Here is a 25,802-nt window from a genome sequence, read left to right as displayed (position 1 = left end):
CTCACTCAGCACCTAGGGTCCCAGATATTATTGGGACCGTCCCACTATTCAGAGCTTTGACTTATATAGGTACTTAGTACCCCTCCACACACATACTGATTTTCCACACTTGCCATCTGGTCATCATAGCAACACCCAGCACAAGGGGGGCCCCTCTTCTGGTCAGGGTCTGTGCAGTGCCTCACTCTGGGCTGAGCTTGCAAACCTTCAGAAGCACTAGGAGTGGCAAAGGGCTCCCACCAATGGTCTAAGGTAAGAGCGAGAAGTGAAGCACTTTTTCCTGGTGGTGCAGACGTCGCTCTGGTTCCAGGCGATGGAAGCAAATGCACCTGCTCTGGCTACGCAAGCTCTGGCTGATCACAGCCTCACAGGCACTTCCCAGACTCACCCTGGACAAAGGAGGGACTCTCAGCAGCACAAGTGTGCTGGTTCTCAGCAAAAGCGGTGAGCACAGAACCCCCCCGTTAGGGAATCCAAAGATTGTTCCCCGGCTCACATCGTGGTCGGAGAGAGAGGTGAACTGGTGCACGTCTTACCTTCCTGTTCCTGTTTCTTGGCTGATTCCTGCCCCCTGAACTCAGGGTTGCGGTTCCTATTTTTCAGCAGGGGAAAAGGGTGTGTACGTAATGTTTAGGGGGCCCAGATAGCACGTGTGCAAAATCGGGACACTTGTTTTTCCTGGCGGGGGTATAATGGCATATATAAGACACAGGCCCGAATAGCGGGATGGCACCAATAATATCTGGACATCCGGTCATCCTAACAGCATCGGGTGGGTGCAGCTACTCAGGACCTGCTGCTGCCTACCTGCTGGTGGGGCAGGTTTTGGGTTTCCGATCTGTTTTCTCTGGAATGCTTTGACCTTAAGGATAAAGGTGCTTCTTAGAAAGAAGGGAGCGGTAGTTTGACTGTGGTAATTATACACTTCACCCTCTCTGAGGAGCACAGTGAAGCAGGCTGACTTTGCTGGAACGCCTTGTTCCAGCACAGTGTTGCGTAGGTGTCATCAGCAGAGGAGTACAGGGGTCTCCTTGCCAGGGGACTCACCAGCAGAGGGCCGGACGGTGCAGAGGGCAGCAGAGGGTGGGGGTGGGGACGGGGAAGGGGCGGCTATACTGTATAATGGGCACAAGGGGCAACAGAGAGTGGGGGTGGGGAAGGGGTAGCTATACTGTATCATGGGCACTAGGGGCAGCAGAGGGTGGGGGTGGGAAGGGGCGGCTATACTGTATAATGGGCACTAGGGGCACCAGAGGGTGAGGGTGGGGAAGGGGCGGCTATACTGTATAATGGGCACGAGGGCAGCAGAGGGTGGGTGTGGGGAAGGGGCGGCTATACTGTATAATGGGCACGAGGGGCAGCAGAGGGTGGGGGTGGAGAAGGGGCGGCTATACTGTATCATGGGCACTAGGGGCAGCAGAGGGTGGGGTGGGGAAGGGGCGGCTATACTGTATAATGGGCAGCACAGAGTGGACACCTCATGTCGATAATCTGGCCTGGAGCAATAGCTCTGAGACGTGTGAACGGCTCCATTCTGCTCAGTGGTTGTTCCCATTCCCCACCCCCAGTGGCAGTGCTGCAGGGCCTGTTCCATGCACCGATGACGCCTGTTCTCAGCTCCTTCCCCCGCTTTCAGCCCTGTCTGCCTGGTGCCGCTCCCTGCATCACTTTTCTTAGTGCACATCAGAGCACCAGAGCATCCTCACCTGCTAGGGAACCCTCTCGCCTCCGGAAACGGGGGACTTATTGCTGCTCACGGCTGTTGTATCCAAAGTAGGGGCATTAGTCCGGGCAGGGAGCCAGCTGTACAAGGGGACGTCCGCCCTGCAGTCAGGGCAGCTCGTGTAGAGCTGTGGTTGAGCTGGGCCCCTGCAAAGATCAGTGTAGCCACGGCCAGAGAGGTTATCCCCCTGCGTATGTCTTCAGGGTCCCAGCTGGGATTGTGCCAGGGGGCTGCCCATGGCCCCCTGGCTACACTGCTATCTTTAGCGAGAGGGCTCGATCAAAGCTAGTGTCTCCACACGCTGCATCCCGATTGCTCTGTGGACAGATCCCAATTGTACAGTAACTTCGAAGGGCTCGGAGCTAAATGAGGCCTCCTTACATTTCCTGGATGAGTAACTCTAAGAAGTAACCATGACCTGCACAAACCTCATGGCTCGATCACTCGCTCTGTCCATTAAGAGCCAGATTTTTAAAGGTATTTAGGCTTGTAGTAGGATTTTCAAAAGCATGTGGATGCTTCATTCCCATTGATTTCAATGGGTGCATATGAAAATCCCACTAGGCAATAAAATTCCTTTAAAAATCTGCCCCTTCCTGACTTGTTCAATTGCTGATTCGATATAACAGGACTGTCCGTTCGTTCATTGACTGGCTCAGCCCCAGTTGTTTTCCTGATTTGAGCAAAGTGTGTTCTAATATTGGGTTAGTTTCATAGAGCTGAAAAGGAGCCAGCCTTAGCGAGAAGTTTAATTGCTTTTAAAGGCTTCCTTGTTTACCGATTTTTAATAACCCCCATAAAAAGCACTGAAAAGAGCTGGTTTTTCTTTCACATTCATGGCTGGGCCAGTAGCTCTGCGTATTTGAGGGCCCCCGCAGGCTCTCGCTCTTCCTCCAGGGTAATCCACGTGGCTTCGCCATCTCCTTAGACTGGGCCCCTGGGCCTGAAGCCCCCCTGCTGCAACCCATGAGCTCTGCCCAGCAAGTCCATGAGAGACAGCCCCCGACGGAGACTTGGCCGCGCTGCCGGGATGAACGCGCCTAGCCCAGCATTGGCAGTGACGCTCACACGGCGCTGTCAGAACAGTCGGGTTCATGAGTCACCTGGACACAGCCTAGGACGTCCTTAGGGTAGCACAGAGAGATGAAGGGTGAAGTGTAGACCATGCTGGGTAGTCCAGAGCCCTGCCAAGCTGAAGGGAACCCCTTGGTTCAAGCTCTGCCTGACCTCCAGGTGAGGGCCCCGACTCATCCCAGGCCCCAGCTCTCATCCTCCACCTCACACCTCCCAGTCCTTTCTTCTCCTGCTGGGGGGTTGTTCAACTTCCCTGCAGAGAGGTGGGGCAGTCCATGCCCCTCACGGTCCTTGGGTGCTAGGTGTTGGCTCCTCAGATGCTCCACTGAGATGGAGACTAAGGGTCAGATGGCTAGGGGACACCCACACTTATGTGTCTCAGCCTGCCCAGAGAGCCAGCAGTCCCCTTCCACTCATGGTGCAACAACACAGCACATAGGGGAAACTGAGGCACAGCCAGGCCTCATAAACATATTACAGAATATTCCCACATTGTCACATGGTTCAGCGGGCAGACGCCCTGGGAAACGATGGGCAAAGGGAAGAGTTCAAGCAGCTGCTCTTGCGATTCCAGGAGATCTCAGCAAAAGACTCTTCTGGCTGTAGAGAACCCAAGTACCAGGCGCGCCGCCTGTTTTGGGGGCCAGTACAGGGTACCGGGCTGCTTACGGGGCTGTACAAAAGACACTGGATAGGCCCTTGGACAGGAGAGTTATACAGGAGTGTCACTGTACTTTGAATAGTCCAACCCAAAACCTAACGGGACCTGGCAACTTCTAGTAGACCACAGACAACTTGGTGGGACTTAGCTCCAGGGATACACTTGCCAAGGGCTGCGGTGGCAGCTCAGTCCCTGGCAGCTGGTTTTCGAAAAGCTCTGCCCTCGTTCAAACAGGAATCAATTTGGGGCAGCTCGCCATCCTGTGCTCTACAGGAGATCAGACCAGATGATCGCAATGGTCCCGTCTGGCCTTGGAATCTACGCAGCAAAGGAGCTCAGGTTTTCTAAAGCCAAACTCTTCTCTGCCCTGGAGGTCGGGGTTGGACTCCCCAGTTGGGTCCGGGTGATCGGTGTCAATCAGTTAATCACCGACATGGCCCCTGGACGAGATGCTCCTTTGGGGATGCCGATGCCCCTCCAGAGTTCAGCCTCTCCCTGCGCTGGGGTGATGCAGCTGCCAGGGAAGATGATAAATATTCACTGACAAAAAACCGACAGCAATGCAGCGTTCCGGCTGCCCGGCAGTATACGGCGCCCTTCCGGAACACTGCTTGCAGCAAAACCGGCACCTCTGACCTCTGACCTGCCTCCCCGGAGAACGAAACTCTCACGCAGGTTAGGTTTTGATTCCTGCTCCCCCAAAGACCAGCGGGGGGTGCCATGCACTCACAGGGGGTATTCCTCAAAGGAGCGAGACCACCATGCCAGCACCAGAGCTGTGGTTCAATCCCCCAGGTCTGGGCAAAAAAAGAATAAGTTGCAAAAATACATCAACGGTGAGAAAAGCTGGTATTTTTTTCCAGGCAGCCTGTATCTCAGGAACCCCTGGGTCAAGTAACCCCAAATTTGGATCAGCAACCCTAAGGGGTGCGCTTTGGCAGAGGGTGAGAGGGGATGCAGTAGGGGGCATTCCACCCTTAGAATCAGAGCTGACCCAAATGCCCCAGCATGGTGCTGGGGGGCAGAGAGTGGGATGGGTGACTCAGGAAGGGGTGCTGTGCCCTGTTCTGTGCTGCTGTTTGTGCATTTTTCTACAAAGCGCCCAGCCACTCCTGCTCATTAACTCTGCCAAGGGAAGGTCATGCCTGACTAATCTAATCGCCTTTTATGATGAGATTACTGGTTCTGTGGATGAAGGGAAAGCAGTGGATGTATTGTTTCTTGACTTTAGCAAAGCTTTTGACACGGTCTCCCACAGTATTCTTGTCAGCAAGTTAAGGAAGTATGGGCTGGATGAATGCACTATAAGGTGGGTAGAAAGCTGGCTAGATTGTCGGGCTCAACGGGTAGTGATCAATGGCTCCATGTCTAGTTGGCAGCCGGTGTCAAGTGGAGTGCCCCAGGGGTCAGTCCTGGGGCCGGTTTTGTTCAATATCTTCATAAATAATCTGGAGGATGGTGTGGATTGCACTCTCAGCAAATTTGCGGATGATACTAAACTGGGAGGAGTCGTAGATACGCTGGAGGGGAGGGATAGGATACAGAAGGACCTAGACAAATTGGAGGTTTGGGCCAAAAGAAATCTGATGAGGTTCAATAAGGATAAGTGCAGGGTCCTACACTTAGGATGGAAGAATCCAATGCACCGCTACAGACTAGGGACCGAATGGCTAGGTAGCAGTTCTGCGGAAAAGGACCTAGGGGTGACAGTGGACGAGAAGCTGGATATGAGTCAGCAGTGTGCCCTTGTTGCCAAGAAGGCCAATGGCATTTTGGGATGTATAAGTAGGGGCATAGCGAGCAGATCGAGGGACGTGATCGTTCCCCTCTATTCGACACTGGTGAGGCCTCATTTGGAGTACTGTGTCCAGTTTTGGGCCCCACACTACAAGAAGGATGTGGATAAATTGGAGAGAGTCCAGCGAAGGGCAACAAAAATGATTAGGGGTCTAGAGCACATGACTTATGAGGAGAGGCTGAGGGAGCTGGGATTGTTTAGTCTGCAGAAGAGAAGAATGAGGGGGGATTTGATAGCTGCTTTCAACTACCTGAAAGGGGGTTCCAAAGAGGATGGCTCTAGACTGTTCTCAATGGTAGCTGATGACAGAACGAGGAGTAATGGTCTCAAGTTGCAATGGGGGAGGTTTAGTTTGGATATTAGGAAAAACTTTTTCACTAAGAGGGTGGTGAAACACTGGAATGCGTTACCTAGGGAGGTGGTAGAATCTCCTTCCTTAGAGGTTTTTAAGGTCAGGCTTGACAAAGCCCTGGCTGGGATGATTTAACTGGGAATTGGTCCTGCTTCGAGCAGGGGGTTGGACTAGATGACCTTCTGGGGTCCCTTCCAACCCTGATATTCTATGATTCTATGATTCTATGCCCTGGCAATGTGGGTTAATTCTGCTGCCCGGGTTGCATCCCAGAATTGAGGAAATCTGCCTCCCGCGGTGCCATGGGGATGTGACATCCTGACCCGGCACCGGGACGCCACCCAGTGCTACTCACTGCCCCCCCCCAGCACCCCGGAGGGCACTGGGATGGGGACCCACTGGGAGGGGCAGGTCATTGTGATAAGTGTGAGCAGAGTATGTCCCAACCACCCTGCCCTTGGTCAGGGCAAAGCTTCCCCTTTCGATGGGGCGTCACCGCTTCTTGTGGGCCTGGATTATGAACTACTTAACGTCAGATATTTCTCTGCCACCAGTTCCCTCTTCTTTTAACTCCCATGCAGCCAGGGGGAGGCCAGCTCTGCAGACAGCTGGATCAATTCTATGGGGGAAACAGAGGCACCAGGACTAGGGTGAGTGGGAGAGCATGGGAGAAGGGCACTGGTATAATCCAGGTAGGATTGTTCAGCAGTTTAGCTGGTAGAGAGGAATGGTAGGAAATGCACCAAAGAGGAGTTCAGACAAGGCTTTTCTCTCCTATACGTTCCAAAGGTTTGTACAAAGAAGGTGGGTGTTGTTTTACAGGGGGGGAAACTGAGGCAAACAAAACTGAAGCCGCCTACAAGAGGTCAGTGGTTGAGCCTGGATGAGAATCTAGGGCTCATGAATCCCAGCCGGGGTCCCCCCCATCCCTTGTTCAAGGCTACTTGGGATTCTGAGGGAATGGGGAAAGGGTGGTCCCCAAGAAGGGGGGATCCTGAAGGATTGGGGAAAGGGGAGGTCCCTGGGAAGGGGGATGCTGAAGGGATCGGGGGAAGGGGGGTTCTCTGGAAGTGGGATCCTGAGGGGATTGGGGGAAGGGCAGTCCCCGAGAAGGGGAGTGCTGAGGGGATTAGGGGAAGGGGGTCCCCTGGAAGAGGGATCCTGAGGGGATTGGGGGAAGGGCGGTCCCCAGGAAGGGGGATCCTCAGGGGATTGGGGGAAGGGGGGTCCCAAGCGAGGGGGGAACAAAGGTTAAGCCATAGCCCATGCTGCCCATATCCCCCTGAACTACGGAACAATGCTGGCAGCTACGAGTAGGGGCAGTCTTCAGAGACTCCTTCTATGGGATGGCCACAAATGTAAGTAGAGAGAGAGAGAGAGACAGAAGGGTGTGTACAGAGATAGATGAATGAAGAGAGAGAGCGAGAGCGGGAGATGTTTGTAGGGATAAATGGATAGAGAAACAGATGATTGGATATGGGACTGGATAAACAGAGAGTAGTTTTTATATTGATTTAGCTATTATACACTTGCAGCCCCTGGATTCAGGTATACCAACATAACAAGGCATTATACCAGTATAACATATTCCTTTCTATTGGGCAACAAGCTTTACCCATATAAGCACCTTTCCATTAGTATTCACATGCCAAAAAGGAAAATCTTAAATGTTTGCTTTTGTGAGGCACCTCATTCCATGTCTCCTGCTTGGGCTTGTCTGAGTGTTTGTGTTTGTCTGAGTCTTGTGTTTCATGTTTTGCCTTGTATGTGTGTTTTGTGCAGTTAAATCCCTTGTTTGTGTGAGTCTTGTGTGTTTCATAGGGTTTTTTGTGCGTGTCTGTGTTTTCTGGGTATATGCCCCTTGGTTGGATGCATTTTGCGAGTCTCCTCTTCCAGCTTGTGTGTGTGTTTGTATCTGTTGTCAATGTGTTTGTGCTTTGTGTGGTTGTGCCTCTCACTTGTGTCATTCAGAGTGTTGTTGGTCTCCAATATTATTTCCTTTGTGTCTTGTGCATGTATCCGAGTGCATTTCTCTGAGTGTCTGTCAAGGTTCCTTCCCCACTCTGAACTCTAGGGTACAGATGTGGGGACCTGCATGAAAACCTCCTAAGCTTACTTTTACCAGCTTAGGTTAAAACTTCCCCAAGGTACAAATTAATTTTACCCTTTGCCCTTGGAATTTCCACTGCCACCACCAAACTTTAACTGGGTTTACTGGGAAACGTAGTTTGGACACGTCTTTCCCCCCAAAATCCTCCCAACCCTTGCATCCCACTTCCTGGGGAAGGTTTGGTAAAAATCCTCACCCATTTGCATAGGTGACCACAGACCCAAACCCTTGGATCTTAAGAGCAATGAAAAAGCATTCAGTTTTCTTACAAGAAGACTTTTAATAGAAGTAAAGGAATCACCTCTGTAAAATCAGGATGGTAGATACCTTACAGGGTAATTAGATTCAAAACAGAGAATCCCTCCAGGCAAAACCTTCAGTTACAAAAAAGACACACAGACAGGGATAGTCATTCTATTCAGCACAACTCTTTTCTCAGCCATTTAAAGAAATCATAATCTAACACATACCTAGCTAGATTACTTACTAAAAGTTCTAAGACTCCATTGCTGTTCTATCCCCGGCAAAAGCATCATACAGAGAGACACAGACCCTTTGTTTTTCTCCCTCCTCCCAGCTTTTGAAAGTATCTTGTCTCCTCATTGGTCACTTTGGTCAGGTGCCAGCGAGGTTACCTTTAGCTTCTTAACCCTTTAGAGGTGAGAGGATTTTTCCTCTGGCCAGGAGGGATTTTAAAGGGGTTTACCCTTCCCTTTCTATTTATGACACCTGGGAACAGGGATCCTGAGGGGACTGGGGGAACGGGGGTCCCAAGCGAGGGGGAAACAAAGGTTAAGCCATAGCAAAACCTTAAGTTTCAAAAAGACACAAAAACAGGAATATATATGCCATTCAACTAACTTATTTTATCAGCCATTTAAACAAAACAGAATCTAACGCATATCTAACTAGATTGCTTACTAACTCTTTAGAGGAGTTCTGACCTGCATTCCTGCTCTGGTCCTGGCAAAAACATCACACAGACAGAGAGGACCCTTTGTTTCCCCACCCCGCTCCAGCTTTGAAAGTATCTTGTCTGCTCATTGGTCATTTTGGTCAGGTGCCAGGGAGGTTGTCTTAGCTTCTTAACCCATTACAGGTGAAAGGGTTTTTCCTCTGGCCAGGAGGGATTTAAAAGCTGGTTAAAGGCCTTGTGACACTCTTCAGTCCACTGAACTGCATTTGGCTGTTTCTTTTTGGTTAGGTCTGTGAGGGGGGCGGTGATTTGGCTGTATTGCGGTACAAATCGCCTATAACATCCGGCCAAGCCTAAGAAGGATTGGACCTATTTTTTTGACTTTGGGACAGGCCACTTTTGGATAGCATCCACTTTGGCCTGTAGGGGGTTGATAGTTCCTTGACCCACCTGGTGTCCAAGATAAGTCACTCTGTTTAGGCCTATTTGACACTTCTTAGCCTTAACAGTTAGTCCTGCCTCTTTTATGTGCTCGAAGACTTTTTGTAGATGTTTCAGGTGTTCTGCCCAGGAATCTGAAAATATGGCCACATCAAGGTAGGTGACTGCATATTCTCCCAATCCCGCTAGGAGACCATCTTCAAGTCTTTGGAAGGTGGCGGGCGCATTCCGCAACCTGAAAGGGAGTACATTAAATTCATACAGCCCGACATCTGTGATGAAGGATGACCTTTCCTTGGCGGATTCATCTAGCGGTACCTGCCAGTACCCCTTGGTTAAGTCCAAGGTAGAGATGAACTGGGCTATTCCCAGTTTCTTCAATAGTTCATCTCTGAGTGGTATTGGATAGTTGTCTGGGCAAGTTACAGCATTTACCTTACGGTAGTCCATGCAAAAACGTATCTCCCCATCTGGTTTGGGAACTAGAACCACTGGAGATGCCCATGCACTTCCAGAGGGGTGGATTACACCCATCTGTAGCATATCCTGGATCTCCCATTCTATAGCAGCTTTAGCTTGAGGAGACACCCAGTAAGGCTGGGCTCTAATTGGGTGAGCATTACCTGTGTCAATGGAGTGGTATGCCTGTTTAGTCAGTCCTGGGGTGGCTGAGAATGTTGGCGTGTAGCTAGTGTACAGCTCCTTGATCTGCTGTTGCTGCATACGCCCAAGGGTCATGGAGAGGTTCACCACTTCCGCATCACCAGCACTTTTCCCTTCATAGTAGACCCCTTCAGGCTACTCAGCATTATCTCCTCCCTCCTCTCCCTACAGCATTATCTGTAAACTGAAAAACCTTTTAATTCTCTGGAATAAAAGGGCTTTAGAGAATTAATATGGTATACCTTAGGCTTTCGGTTGGAGGTTGGGAATGCTATGAGATAATTAACAGCTCCCAGGCACTCCTGGACCATGAATGGCCCTTCCCACAATGCTTCCATTTTATGGGCCTGGAGCGCCTTTAAGACCACGACCTGGTCCCCTACTTTGAAGGAACGCTCTCTGGCATGTTTATCATATAAGGCTTTTTGCTCTTTTTAAGCATCCTTTAGGTTTTCTTTTGCAAGGGCTAAAGAGGTTCGGAGGGTGTTTTGCAGGTTGGTTACAAAGTCCAGAACATTAGTTCCTGATGAAGGTGTAAATCCCTCCCATTGCTGCTTCACCAACTGTAATGGCCCCTTAACCTCGGGCCATATACAAGTTCAAATGGTGAAAACCCTAAACTGGGATGTGGTACAGCTCTGTTGGCAAAGAGCAACTGCTGCAACACTAGGTCCCAATCATTGGAGTGCTCATTTACGAATTTATGTATCATGGCCCCCAAAGTTCCATTAAATTTCTCCCACAAGGCCAATTGTTTCATGGTTGTAAGGGGTGGCAATCAAATGATTTACCCCATTAGCTTCCCAAAGGCTTTCCATAGTTCCTGCCAGTTAATTAGTTCCTGCATCCGTAAGGATGTCGGATGGCCAACCTACCCTGGCAAAAATGTCTGCTAGTGCCTGGCACACACTTTTAGCCCTGGTGTCGCTTAGAGCTACTGCTTCCGGCCATCGGGTGGCAAAATCCATGAAAGTCAGTATGTACTGCTTTCCTCTGGGTGTCTTTTTCGGAAAAGGACCCAGAATATCCACAGCTACTCGCTGAAATGGAACTTCAATGATGGGGAGTGGCTGGAGAGGGGCTTTCACCTGGTCTTAGGGTTTTCCCACTCTTTGGGATACCTCACCAGATCAGACATAGGCAGAAACATCCTTGCCCATTCCCTCCCAGTGGAACAACTTTCCCAAATGGTCTTTGGTTCTGTTCACCCCAGCATGGCCACTACGATGATCATGGGCTAAGCTTAAGAGCTTTTCCCGGTACTTAGTTAGAACTACCAACTGTCTCTGAGGATGCCAGTCTTCCTGGTGTCCACAAGAAAGAGTTTCCTTGTATAAAAGTTCTCTTTCTACAACAAACCTGGATCCATTAGAAGAGCTGAGCTGCAGTGGGTTGCTCCGTGCTGCCGTCCAAGCTCTCTGGAGGCTTTCCTCTGCTTCCTGTTCATCTGGAACTGTTCCCTTGATGATGGAGACATCAGTCTCTCATTGGATTGTGGACCTGGGCTTGGTCCCTCTGGAAGTGATGTAGGGGATGGGTCTGTTTCCGTTGACTGCGAACTGCTCTCCGCTGGTGCACTATGTTGGTTTTCAGGCTCCCGCTGAGCCTCTTGTATAGGGTTATCTGCTGCTGCTGGTGCAGGTTCGGTGTGGCCCTCTGGTGTTGGGGTTGCAGGTACTGGATTCAGTGCTGGCAATGGGTCTGGTGTTGGTTGTTCGGCTGGTTCCGGTTCTGGGATTGGTTCCGTCTGGGTCTCTGGGACTGGATCCACTACTTCTGTTGCAAACGTTGACATAGGGTCTGGTTCCATCACCCTTGACCGGGTCCTGGTAGAAGTTTGCAGAACAGAGCTAGGTGTGACAGCTTGCTTATCCTGGCTGTGGGTGATCATTCCCACCCTCTTGGTTAGCTTCACATGATTGGCCAAGTCTCCCCCCAACAGCATGGGGATGGGATAATCATCATAGACTGCAAAAGTCCACGTTCCTGACCAACCCTTGTACTGGACTGGCAACTTGGCTGTAGGCAAATCAAAAGAGTTTGACTTGAAGGGTTGAATCGTCACTTGGACCTCTGGGTCGATTAAATTGGGGTCCACTAAGGAAGCATGGATAGTCAACACTTGTTCTCTGGTGTCATAGAATCATAGAATATCAGGTTTGGAAGGGACCTCAGGAGGTCATCTAGTCCAACCCCTTGTTCAAAGCAGGACCAATCCCCAATTTTTGCCCCAGATCCCTAAATGGCCCCCTCAAGGATTGAACTCACAACCCTGGGTTTAGCAGGCCAATGCTCAAACCACTGAGCTATCCCTCCCACGTCCCTCAATGCTGTAACCTTCTTCCCGCCCACGCTCACAGTTTCCCTCCGCTCCGAGGGTATCTGGGAGGTATCTGGGCCTGAGGACCCTGGTGTGATTCCGGTGCAATGAACTATAATCTGTTGGGGTTCTGGGCACAGTTGGCCTTTACATGCCCTGGCTTGTTACATTTAAAACATCGTCCCGCTGACGGGTCACTGGGGTGAGGTGGGTTCCTCAAAAATGGTGTGGAGGGATGAAAAGGTGTCTGGAGTGTTCTTTGGGGTTTAGTTGGGGCTTTGGGCTGCCCCCAGTAGTAGGGTGTGGTCTTAGGTTGTCCCTTCTGGTATCCGCTCCAACTGTGACTGGGGTTGTTTCTCTCTCCTTCCTCCACCCGTTTTGTTCCCATTTGCGCTGTCTCTCTGGAGGTCTGGAACTGCTCATATTGATCAGCATAAGAAGCAAGACTTTCAGCTGAGTCCATTTTTTTATCCCATAAACACTGTTTTATATCATCCTTGGACATATTCATTAATTGCTCCTGAGTCATCAAATCACACATTTCTTCAAAGCTAGTGACACCCCTTCCTTTCACCCATTTATCTAATAGATCCTTCATCTGGTTTATATAAACCACATTACTTAGTCCAGGTCCTCTCTTAAGGGCTCTAAATTTTACTCTGCAAGTTTCAGGTGTAACTTGAAATTGTTTTAAAACCAAATCCTTGAATTTATTATAGTCAGAAGGCTCCTCAATAGCCATCTTATTGAATATATCCAGTGCTCTTCCAGTTAATTTTGCGACCAATGTGGTCATCTTGTGAGCTTCAGGAATTTGATGGAGTGTGCACAGTCTCTCAAAGGTGAGAAAATATTCAGCAATATCACTAGATTCATCATACTGTGGACATAATCGCTCCCATTTATGGATAGTTGGGGAAGAATTGTTAGGGTTATTCGGTATATTCTGCTGAGCCTTTGCCTTCTCCATCTCCAGTGCATGCTTCCTCTCTTTTTCCTTCTCCATTTCTTTAGCCTTTGCCTCCATTTCTTTAGTCTTTGCCTCCATTTGTCTCCTGTGGGCAGCCTCCCTTTCTTTTTCTTTGGGTGCTTGTGCATCCATCTCCATCTGTCTGAGTTCTACCAGTCTTTTATGTTCCTTTTGTCTTTCCTCAGCCTCAAATCTGGCTAATTCCGGTTTTTGTTGGGTATTGCTTTCTGTCATTCTAACCTCTCTGTTTTTAACCTAGCTATATCCAAGAGTTAGAAAGAAAGAAAAAACCTGGCTTGTAATATTGTGGTGTGCTGTAACCTGATACCTATTTTTTTTCTGATAGCTGTTCTCAGCCTACAGAAAAATCCTTTTGTTATGCTTGCTGCTCTGTCCCCCATGCAGAGAGACAGAATTTACATCTGCGATCACCTTTTACAAAACCTTTTACAATCCTGCTGTGCTTCTGGTTCAAAACGATCTCAAAATGATCCCACTGCTCTGCCACCATGTCAAGATTCCTTCCCCACTCTGAACTCTAGGGTACAGATGTGGGGACCTGCATGAAAGACCCCCTAAGCTTATTCTTGCAAGCTTAGGTTAAAAATTTCCCAAGGTACAAACTTTGCCTTGTCCTTGAACCGTAGGCTGCCACCACCAAGCGTGTTAAACAAAGAACAGGGAAAGAGCCCACTTCGAGACATCCTCCCCCAAAATATTCCCCCAAGCCCTACACCCCCTTTCTTGGGGAAGGCTTGATAAGAATCCTCACCAATGGGTACAGGTGAACATAGATCCAAACCCTTGGATCTTAAGAACAATGAAAAAGCAATCAGGTTCTTAAAAGAAGAATTTCAATTAAAGAAAAGGTAAAAGAATCACCTCTGTAAAATCAGGATGGTAAATACCTTACAGGGTAATCAGATTCAAAACATAGAGTCCCTCTAGGCAAAACCTTAAGTTACAAAAGACACAAAAACAGGAATATACATTGCATCCAGCACAGCTTATTCTACCAGCCATTAAACAAAAGAAAACCCAACTCATTTTCTAGCTAGATTACTTACTAACTTTACAGGAGTTGGAGAACTTGCATCCTTGATCTGTTCGCGGCAAAGGGTATCACACAGACAGCCCAAACCCTTTGTTTCCACCCCCTCCAGATTTGAAATAATCTTGTCCTCTCATTGGCCATTTTGGGTCACGTGTCAGTGAGGTTACCTTAGCTTCTTAACCCTTTACAGGTGAAAGGGTTTTGCCTCTGGCCAGGAGGGATTTTATAGCACTGTATACAGAAAGGCGGTTACCCTTCCCTTTATATTTATGACAATCTTTAATACCATTTGTGAGACTGTCAGACAAGCATGGGTTCTGTCTAAAAAATCTCCCAAGTAAAGGGGAAAAGGACAAGGGATGTGTGATACAGGAGGACCAGGGAGCAGTGGGAGAGTGCTAGAGAGGAAATATATAATCTCAAGGGTAATTAAGGTGTGGTTCCCTGTAGACTAGGGAAGGTGGCTGCAGGTTAATTGGAGCACCTGCAGTCAATCAAGGCCCTGTTAGGAACCTAATAAAACCTCCTGCTTCAGACAGACAGATGATGAGGAGGAAGGATTGGAGTTTGGAGGCATGTTGAGGGAGTTGGAAGACCTGAGTACTGAAGTAAGGGAGACCCTGCCCCAGCAAGACAGGGAAACTCCCTTCCCCCCAGCATCTAAGGACTGAGGGTAACCCTATCTAAGGGGGATGAGAGTAAGAAACCTGTAGGGGTTGAGAGGGGCTGGGACTCAGAGTGAGGAGCAAACTCAGACCCCTCCCCCACTTCCCTCCTCTACCGCCTTCCTGGGCTAGTAGTGGGGCCCTTAGCACCCAAGAGCAGGGGCAAAGGGTGCCATTTTAGCTCTCTGCCAGAAAAGTGCAGGACCCACCAGACTAACATTGGACATCTTGCCACAGATGTCATTAAGCCACAGATGTCATAGAAACACTTTACATTTCTAATGTCTGAACAGTTTGTCCTTCTTTTTCTGTATCTTTAATGAAAGGTGGAAAGGATTGTTAATGGTGCATTTGCCTTGGGACTGGGCAGGCCTACAACTCTGGATACCAAACCCTGAACTTTGTTTAACATTGTTAAATCCTGGACAGTGACAGGGTCACATTAACACCATCAGAGGTGTAGCTGTGTAGTCTGTGTCCACAAAACAATGAGGAGTCTGGTGGCACCTTAAAGACTAACAGATTTATTTGGGCATAAGCTTTTGTGGGTAAAAAACCCACTTCTTCAGATGTATGGAGTGAAAATTACAGATACAGGCATAAATATACTGGCATATGAAGAGCAGGGAGATACCTTACAAGTGGAGAACCAGTATTTACAAGGCCAGTTCAGTCAGGGTGGATGTGGTCCGTGCCCAATAACTGATAAGGAGGGAAAATTGCATTTGTAGTGAGCCAGCCAATCCCTATTCAAGTCCAAATTGGTGGTGTTAAGTTTGCAAATGAATTGTAGCTCTGCAGTTTCTCTTTGAAGTCTGTTTTTGATGTTTTTTGTTGAAGGGTGGCTACTTTAAAATCTGTTATTGAATGTCCAGGGAGATTGAAGTGTTCTCCTACTGGCTTTTGTATGTTACTGTTCCTGATGTCTGATTTGTGTCCGTTATTCTTTTATGTAGAGATTGTCCGGTTTGGCCAGTGTACATGGCAGAAGAGCATTGCTGGCACATGATGGCATATATCACGTTAGTAGATGTGCAAGTGAATAAGCCCCTGTTGGTGTGCCTGATGTGGTTGGGTCCTATGATGGTACCGCTAGAGTAGATCTGGGGACAGAGTAGGCAACGGGGTTTGTTAGAGGGATTGGTTCCTGGGTTAGTGTTTCTGTGCTGTGGTGTGTAGTTGCTGGTAAGTGTTTGCTTCAGGTTGGGGGACTGTCTGTAAGTGAGGACTGGCCTGCCTTTCCAGATCTGTGAGAGTGAGGGATTGTTTTCCAGGATAGGTTGTAGATCATTGATGATGTGCTGGAGAGGTTTTAGCTGGGGGCTGTACGTGATGGCCAGTGGTGTTCTGTTATTTTCCTTGTTGGGCCTGTCCTATAGTAGGTGACTTCTGGGTACCCGTCTCGCTCTGTCAATGTTTTCACACTTCCCCAGGTGAGTATTGTAGTTTTAAGAATGCTTGATAAAGAGCTTGTAGACGTTTGTCTCTGTCTGAGGGATTGCAGCAAATGCGATTGTATGTTCGTTTTTTCCAGGTTTCCTAAGATCTGTAAACCTGGAAATCCTGGACACCCCATCATCTCAGGCATTGGTACTCTTACAGCAGGATTATCTGGCTATGCACTCTTAGCTATCTTCAAGATACCACCGACTTCCTGAGGAAACTACAATGCATTGGTGATTTTCCTGAAAACACCATCCTGGCCATCACGGATGTAGAAGCTCTTTACACCAATATTCCACACAAGGATAGACTACAAGCTGTCAGGAACAGTATCCCTGATGAGGCCACAGCACACCTGGTGGCTGAGCTTTGTGACTTTGTCCTCACCCACAACCATTTCAGAATTGGGGACAACTTATACCTTCAAGTCAGTGGCACTGCTGTGGGTACCCACATGGCCCCACAGTATGCCAACATTTTTATGGCTGACTTAGAACAATGCTTCCTCAGCTCTCGTCCCCTAGCGCCCCTCCTCTACTTGTGCTACATTAATGACATCTTCATTATATGGACCCATGGGAAGGAGGACCTTGAAGAATTCCACCTGGATTTCAAAAAGTTCCATCCCACCATCAACCTCAGCCTGTACCAGTCCACACAAGAGATCCACTTCCTGAACACTACAGTGCAAAATAAGGGATGGTCACATAAACACCACCCTATACCGGAAACCTACTGACCACTATACTTACCTACATGCCTCCAGCTTCCATCCAGGACACATCACACGATCCATTGTTTACAGCCAAGCCCTAAGATACAACTGTGTTTGCTCCACTCCCTCAGACAGAAACAAACACCTACAGCAAACGAAGGTGTGATTGCAGTACGGGTGAGCGTTGCTACCCAGCTTTAATCTAGCTAGCCCAGGAAACAACAGCAGTGGGGACACGTTGGCCTGGACTGCAGGACAAGAGCAACTAGAGCAGTTACCCTGTGAAGTCTGTGCCGAATGCTATTAGTACCTACACTAGCTAGATTAAAGGTGGCAGGGATACGCCTACCCATGCTAAAATCACACCTTCACTTGCTGGGTAGACACACCCTAAGATGTTTCCATGGAGCCCAGGTGTCTAGCAGGATATGTGCTGTTTGTTCCCCACCCATGCCTTGCCTGCTGGGCCACTAATTCTAATAGCCTGCTATCAGGAAATCATGCTGACCCAATCTTTTATTGGACTTCCCCTCCCACTCCAACACATCTCTGTCCAGCTGGATTCTATATAACATGCTCCAAGACAGGATGGAGGGTCAGGGTGAGGTTCAGCTCAGCAGAGGCTGGGATCAATCGCTTCGACAGCAAAAACACAAGGACTTGGGTAAGTTGCAGGAGATTCCATCAGCCAGGAGAGAGGTGAGAACAGTGTCACATGGGGCTGCAATTGCAGGAATTGTTTCTGTGAGAACATTAGAACGTCCATACTAAGACCAATGGTCCATCTAGCCCAGTACCCTCTCTCCCGAAAATGGCCAATGGCAGGTGCTTCAGAGAGAATGGCAGTTATCGAGTGATTCATCCCCTGTCATCCAGTCCCAGCATCTGGCAGTCAGAGGCTTAGGGACACCCAGAGCATGGTGTTGCATCTCTGCCCATCCCAGCTAATAGCCATTGATGGACCTAGCCTCCAGGCTTCAGAGTGGTAGCCGTGTTTGTCTGTATCAGCAAAAACAATGAGGAGTCCTTGTGGCACATTACAGACTAACAAATTTATTTGGGCATAAGCTTTCGTGGGCTAGAACCCACTTCATCAGATGCATGGAGTGGAAAATATAGGGGCAGGTATAAATACATGATAGGATAGGAGTTGCCTTACCAAGTGTGAGGTCATTCTAATCAGATAATTCACTTAAAAGCAGGATACAAAGAGAGGAAAAATAACTTTTGAAGTGGTAATGAGAGTGGTTCATTTCAGACAGTTGACAAGAAGGTGTGAGTAACAGTAGGGGGAAATCCAGGAACTTATCTAATTCTTTTCTGCATTGTGTGAAGAAGTATTTCCTTATGTTTGTTTTAAACCTGCTGCCTATTAATTTCATTGGATGACCCCTGGTTCTTGTGTTATGTGAAGGGGTAAATAACACGTCCTTATTTACTTTCTCCACACAATTCATGATTTTATAGGCCTCTATCATATCCCTTCTTTGTTGTATCTTTTCCAAGCAGAGCAGTCCCAGTCTTTTAAATCTCTACTCATTTGGAACCTGTTCCACACCCGTCATTAATTGTGTTGCCCTTCTCTGTACTTTTTCCAACTCTAATATATCTTTTTCTAGATGGGGAGACCAGAACTGCAGACAGTATTCAAAGCGTGGGTACACCATGGATTTATATAGTGGGATTATTATATTTAACGCCTTACTATCTATCGCTTTCCTAATGGTTCCTAACATTAGAATCATAGGACTAGAAGGGACCTTAAGAGGTCATCTAATCCAGTCCCCTGCACTTATGACAGGACTAAGTGTTATCTAGACCATTTCTGACAGTTGTTTGTCTAAGCTGCTCTTAAAAATCTCCAATGATGGAAATTACACAACCTCCCTAGGCAATTTATTCCACTGCTTAACCACCCTGACAGTTAGGAAGTTTTTCCTAGTGTCCCACCTACTCCTCCCTTGCTGCAATTTAAGCCCATTGCTTCTTGTCCTATCCTCAGAGGTTAAGAAAACAATTTTTCTCCCTCCTCCTTGTAACAACCTTTTACATACTTGAAAACTGTTATTATGTCATCTCTCAGCCATCTCTTTTCCAGACTAAATAAACCCAATTTTTTCAATTTTCCCTCATAGGTCATGTTTTCTAGACCTTTAATCATTTTTGTTGTTCGTCTATGGACTCTCTTCAATTTGTCCACATTCTTCCTGAAATGTGATGCCCAGAACTGGACACAGTACTCCAGTTGAGGCCTAATCAATGCAGAATAGAGTGGAAGAATTACTTCGTGTGTCTTGCTTACAACACTCCTGCTAATACATCCCAGAATGATGTTTTCTTTTTTTGCAACAGCGTTACACTATTGACTCATATTTCGCTTGTGGTCCACTATGACCCCCAGATCCTTTCCGCAGTACTCCTTGCTAGGCAGTCATTTCCCATTTTGTATGTGTGCAACTGATTGTTCCTTCCTAAATGGAGTACTTTGCATTTGTCCTTATTGAATTTCATCCTATTTACTTCAGACCATTTCTCCAGTTTGTCCAGATCATTTTGAATTTTAATCCTATCCTCCAAAGCACTTGCAACCCCTCCCAGCTTGGTATCGTCTGCAAACTTTATAAGTATACTTTCTATGCCATTATCTAAATCATTGATGAAGATATTGAACAGAACTGGACCAAGAACTGATCCCTGCAGGACCCCACTCGATATGTCCTTCCAGCATGACTGTGAACCTCTGATGATTACTCTCTGGGAACAGTTTTCTAACTAGTTTTGCACCCACCTTATAGTAGCTCCATCTTGGTTGCATTTCCCTAGTTTGTTTATGAGAAGGTCATGTGAGACAGCATCAAAAGCTTTACTAAAGTCAAGATATATTCCATCTACCACTTTCCCCCTTTCCAGAAGGCTTGTTACCCTGTCAAAGAAAGCTATCAGGTTAGTTTGACAAGATTTGTTCTTGAAAAATCCATGCTGTAACTTATCACCATATTATCTTCTAGATGTTTTCAAATTGATTGCTTAATTATTTATCTTTCCGGGTACAGGAGTTAAGCTGACTTGGCTGTAATTCCTTAGGTTGTCCTTATATCCCTTTTTATAGATTGGCACTATATATACCCTTTTCCAGGCTTCTGGAATCTCTTCTGTCTTCCATGACTTTTCAAAGAAAATTGTCAATGGCTCAGATATCTCCTCAGTCAACATCTTGAGTATTCTAGGATGCATTTCTTCAGGTCCTGGTGACTTGAAGACATCTAACTTGTCTAACTAATTTTTAACTTGTTCTTTTCCTATTTTAGCCTCTTCTGATCCTACCTCATTTTCACTGGTATTCACCGTGTTAGATGTCCAATCACCACCAACCTTGGTGAAAATCGAAACAGAGAAGTCATTAAGCTCCTCTACCATTTCCACATTTTCTGTTATTGTTTTTCCTCCCTCAGGCCTACTCTGTTCTTGGTCTTCCTCTTGCTTCTAATGTATTTGTAGAATGTTTTCTTGTTACCTTCTTTGTCTTTAGCTAATTTGATCTCATTTTGTGCCTTGGCCTTTCTAATTTTGTCCCTACATACTTGTATTATTATTCATCCTTGTAATTTGAACTTGTTTCCACATTAAGCAGGGTGGTCTCTTGTCATACTTCCTACCTTTCCTATGCAATGGGATAGTTTGCTCTTGTGCCCTTAATAATATCTCTTTGAAAAACTGCCAACTGTTTTCAATTGTTTTTCCCCTTAGACTTGCTTCACATGGGATCCTACCTACCAACACCCTGAGTTTGCTAAAGTCTGCTTTCTTGAAATCCATTATCTTTATTTTGCTGTTCTCCCTCCTACCATTCCTTAGAATCTTGAACTCAACCATTTCATGATCACTTTCACCCAAGCTGCCTTCCACTTTCAAATTCTCAACCAGTTCCTCCCTATTTGTCAAAATCAAATCTAGAACAGCCTCTCCCCTAGTAGCTTCCTCCACCTTGTGAAAAAAATTGTCTCCAATACATTCCAAGAAATTGTTTGATAATCTGTGCCCTGCTGTATTTTCCCAAAAGATGTCTGAGTAGTTGAAGATAGCTTTTTTGACTGCCACTGCACATTGAGTGGTTGGTTTTAGAGAATTATCCACAATGACTCCATCATCTCTTTGAGTGATAACAGCTAATTTAGACCCCATAATTTTGTATGGATAGCTGGGATTATGTTTTGCAATGTGCATTATTTTGCGTTTGTCAGCATTGAATTTCTCCTGCCATTTTATTGTCCAATCACCTAGTTTTGTGAGATCCCTTTGTAACTCTTCACAGTCTGCTTTGGACTTAACTATCTTGAATAATTTTGTAACATCTGCAAATATTGCCACCTCACTGTTTATTCCCTTTTCCAGATCATTTACAGATATGTTGAACAGCAGTGGTCCTAGTACAGAGCCTAGGGGGACGTCCCCAATGATGAGCTGCCAAAATCTTAACAACGGGTTCCCTCCTCACCCCACAAGGGGGTCGTGAATCAGCTGTTCGGTGGGAAGCCTGGGAGGGCTGAGAAGCAGGCAGCAGCTTCCTGCTCAGGCCAAGGGTGGCGGAGGTGAGCTGGGGTCGGGAGCGGTTCCCCTGCCCCCCCCCCCCCGGGTTACCTGCTGCGGCACAGGCGGCCCTCCTTGCTTCCCCTGCCCCAGCTCACCTCCGCTCCACCTCCACCTCCCTGAGCCAGAGCGCGAGCAGCTGCCTGCTTCTCAGCCCATCCCAGCTTCCCGCGCGAACAGCTGATTTGCGGGAAGCCTGGGGGGGGGTGTTGGAGAAGCAGAGTGGGGCAGCACGTTCAGGGGCGGAGGTGTAGGCAGAGCGGAGGTGAACTGGGGCCGGGGGTGGGGAGGGGAGCTGCCGGTGGGTGCTCTGCACCCACCAAATTTTCCCCTTGGGTGTTCCAGGGCTGGAGCACCCATGAAGTCGGCGCCTAAGGCGCTACTTTTGGCCAGTTATATTTAGAAGCCCTTTTAGAACCGGTTCTCCCTCGCGGAACAACCGATTCTAAAAGGGCTTCTAAATTTAACAACCGGTTCTAGCGAACTGGTGCAAACCGGCTCCAGCTCACCACTGGACCTCCCCCCAGCAATTTACCTCTTTCTACTGTGAAAACCAACTATTTCTTCCTATCCTTTGTTTCCTACCTTTTAACCAGTTACTGATCCATGCGAGGACCTTCCCTCTTCTCCCATGACTGCCTACTTAGTTTAAAAGCCTTTGGTGAGGGACCTTGTCAAAGGCTTTCTGATGTCAAAGGCATCGTGTTCTACTGGTCGCGGGGGAGGGGGTGCTGGGAGATAGGATTCCTGGGTTCAGTGTCCACCTCTGGGTGGCGAATGGAGAACAGTGGGTTAGAAAGGGGGTCTGATCTCAGTTGGATGCTTTGCAGCACCTGGCAAAATGGGGGGCCTCTTGGTCACTCAGACTCAGGACACCTGGCTTCTATCCCTAGGTCTGGGATGGAAATGGGGAATAGTGGGTTAGAGGAAGGAGACACCATCTCAGTTAGGGTCTGTGAAGTACCTGGCACAATTAGGTGTGAATAATGGGAGAGACAGTGGGGTGGGACAGTTGATGAGAGCAGTTTGGGCCCAGGAGGTTCCATGGAGGAGACAGATCCCCACTTTATGTTGTCTCCATCCATCTCCCCCCTCTCCCCACTGCAGGTCAATCCAATTACAGACATGGCCATGGCTCCGAGCGGACCCAGTCCCGTGCTCCTCCTGACCCTCGCCCGGCTAGCGGCCAGCCTGACCCTGTCCAGCAGGATGCCACGGAATCTGCTGAATGATATATTCAATCAGCACCATGTGGACACCCGAAGACCCCACCTTCAAACCTCAACACCTACTGCAACAATATGATGTGGAACTGGGGAATATACTGGAAGCCAGTCAACACCTTCATTCACGGACCCATCCTATCCATCAACAGCGTCTGCTCTGGGGGTGGGACTGGCATCCCAGGTGACCTACGCAGGAGCAATGCTGTCTTTCTCAAAACCAAATTCATATTTAACCCACTGATCCTCTCTTACACTGGCACACAGATTTCCCACCAAATTATCATTGCCTGCTGGAATGGGCTTCCTGTGAACTATGTCGAACAGATGTAAGGTCCAGCCTGGGCATGAAGGGTAGGCAGGAAACCCTGCTGCTTCCTTTATTCCCACTCTGTCCCTCTCACACTGGCCAGAGCATCTGGCTACTCACCCAGCTCTTTGCAAAGAAAAAAAATCATATGCATCAGGGATGAAAACCCAGGGCCTCAGACACTGGCAGTAAGATTCATACCCCTAGATGAACAAGCCCGGTAGTCGGCACTACCCCTGTGTTTTTTCTTCTCCCTGATAGGTCACTCTGTGGTCATGCATCCCTGGCTCACAACCACCTGCTTCCTCCTTGCAGACCATATCAGATGGTATCTGGCTTCACAATTAACCAGTGAAACTCCCTGCCCCTGGGTTATACCGAGCCCAGTTTAGGGAAGCATTTTCAGATTTAGATTGTGTCGGGGCTGGGGCATGGGCAACCTGTCCTATGGGTTAGCATCAGGCAGGGGCTGAGGGTCCAATTACCAGGAATCAGGCTGGGTTGGAACACCAGGAGATCAGAAGCAAGAAACAAGTCAGAGGGCAGGGATGAAGAGTAAGGCCTAGTCAGGAAACTAGGTGGTCAGGAGTAGAAGGCAAAACCAAGTATACACGAGAAAAGTCATCCATAGCAGGATGAAGCCCAGAGGTGCAATTTCATTTCTCCTCCTCTGACTTAAATAGGGGCTGTGGCCCAATCAGGAGCTTTGGAGCTCTTCCAATGACTTTTGGGGTGAGGCTAATGCCCCCATTGGGTTTCATGGATGTTGGTTCCAGCTATTGTCTGTGAGCTTCCAGGTGGAAGACTGGTGTGTGCTGAGTCACAGGCCCCTATGGAACAGAGTTTGAGACCCCAAGGGACTGGCATCCCCCTTTCCCAAAGGGTGTTGTGGTTTGGCGTGGTTTGTGTTGATGGTATTAGGGCAGGAGTGTGAACATTTCCCAATGGCTCCTACATACTCTCCACAGGGCCATATCCTTCCCAGTCGATCAGGTATAAAAGCTTACCCTGCCAGCATTTAGAATCCAAAATCTGATGCACAACAGTGACTCATAGATCAGTCAATCTAACTTTGCTATGTGGAAAGATGCTGGAACTAATTATTAAACAATGAATTTGTAAACACCTAGAGGATAATAGGAATAGAAGCAATAGCCAGCATGGATTTTAAAGGACAAATAATGCCAAACCAACCTAATTTCCTTCTTTGACAGGCTGACTAGCCTACTTTATAGAGGGAAGCAGTAGACATGATATATCTTGATTTTAATGAGGCTTTTCATAGAATCATAGAATATCAGGGTTAGAAGGGACCTCAGGAGGTCATCTAGTCCAATCCCCTGCAGGACCAATCCCCAATTTTTGCCCCAGATCCCTAAGTGGCCTCCTCAAGGATTGAGCTCACAACCCTGGGTTTAGCAGGCCAATGCTCAAACCACTGAGCTATCCCTCCCCCCATGTCCCATGGGGCATGATCATAAGCAAACTAGGGAATGTGGTGTAGACGACATTACTGTAAAGTGGGCACACAACTGGTTGAAAGGCCATACTCAATGAGTAATTATGAATGCTTTGCTGTCGAAACAGTATCTAGTGGGGTCCCGCAAGGATCAGTCTTGTCTCCGATACTGTTCAATACTTTCATTAATGACTGGATAACAGAGTGGAGGGGATGCTTACAAAATTTGTGGATGACTCCACACTGGGAAGTGTTGCAAGTTCTTTGAAGTACAAGGACAGAATTCAAAATTACCTTGACAAATTGGAGAATTGGTCTGAAATCAACAAGATGAAATTCAATATAGACAAGTGCATTTAGGAAGGAAAAATTAAATACACAACTACAAAATGGTGAGGAACTGACTAGTTGGTAGTACCACTGAGAAGGATATGGGGATTGTAGTAGACCACAAATTGAATATGAGTACGCTTTTCAGAATTTTTTCATTATATTTTTATTATTTTGATGGATAATATTTATTTAAAACATTTTTTTCAATTTTTTAACCAATTTTAATTTTCACAGTTGTGGGATATTATTTGGGGGGTCAGGTAATAGCGGAGTCTCACAAAAAATATTTAATGACAGTTTACGTTAAGATTTATAATGCTTTTACATTTTGACCATTATAACACAAATTATGACTGTTACATTTCAAATAACAAAGCACATATCTTTAAATAAACATCTAAAAAGTTCTCAGGTAGCATTTTTCTTACTTTGCCTATCCATAAATTTTGATTATTATTGATGGAAATTTTTTTCATCGGTTTGTGTGTGCAGAGTGAAATCAACATTTATTACATCTACTGACAAACATCTAATCCTTCCAAGCATAAATATGAGTCAACAATGTGATGTAGTTGCAAAAAAGGCTAATATAATCCTGAATGTATTAACAAGAGTGTTGTATATAAGACATGGGAGGTAATTGTCCTGCTAGACTTGGAACTGGTGAGGCCACAGCTGGAGTACTGTTTCCAATTCTGGGTGCCATAACTGAAGAAAGATGTGGAAAAATTGGATAGAGTCCAGAGGAGAGCACCAAAAATGATCAAAGGGTTAGAGAACCTGAACTATGAGGAAAGGTTAAAGAAATTGGGACTATTTAGTCTTGAGAAAATAAGACAGAGAAAGGACCTTGACATAGTGTTCAACTATGTTAAGGGCTATTATAGAGACGATGGGGATCCTTTGAGCAGGGAATTGGACTAGATGACCTCCTGAGGTCTCTTCCAACCATAATATTCTATGATTCTAATTTTTCTTCATGTCC

The 25,802-nt window shown here is 47.3% G+C and overlaps 1 protein-coding gene and 1 pseudogene across 1 annotated transcript in view; both read left to right on the top strand.

Moving 5' to 3' along the window:
- The window catches only part of LOC102937210 (ribonuclease pancreatic), a 391,285-nt gene that overhangs the window by 191,214 nt on the left and 174,269 nt on the right, over nt 1-25,802 (top strand). The window lies entirely within an intron of this gene.
- Nucleotides 16,936-24,259, top strand: LOC122462664 (annotated as a pseudogene).

Source organism: Chelonia mydas, chromosome 13 (assembly GCF_015237465.2).
Source record: "Chelonia mydas isolate rCheMyd1 chromosome 13, rCheMyd1.pri.v2, whole genome shotgun sequence".
Taxonomy (NCBI): Eukaryota; Metazoa; Chordata; order Testudines; family Cheloniidae; genus Chelonia; species Chelonia mydas.
This window is presented reverse-complemented; position numbering and strand designations above follow the sequence as displayed.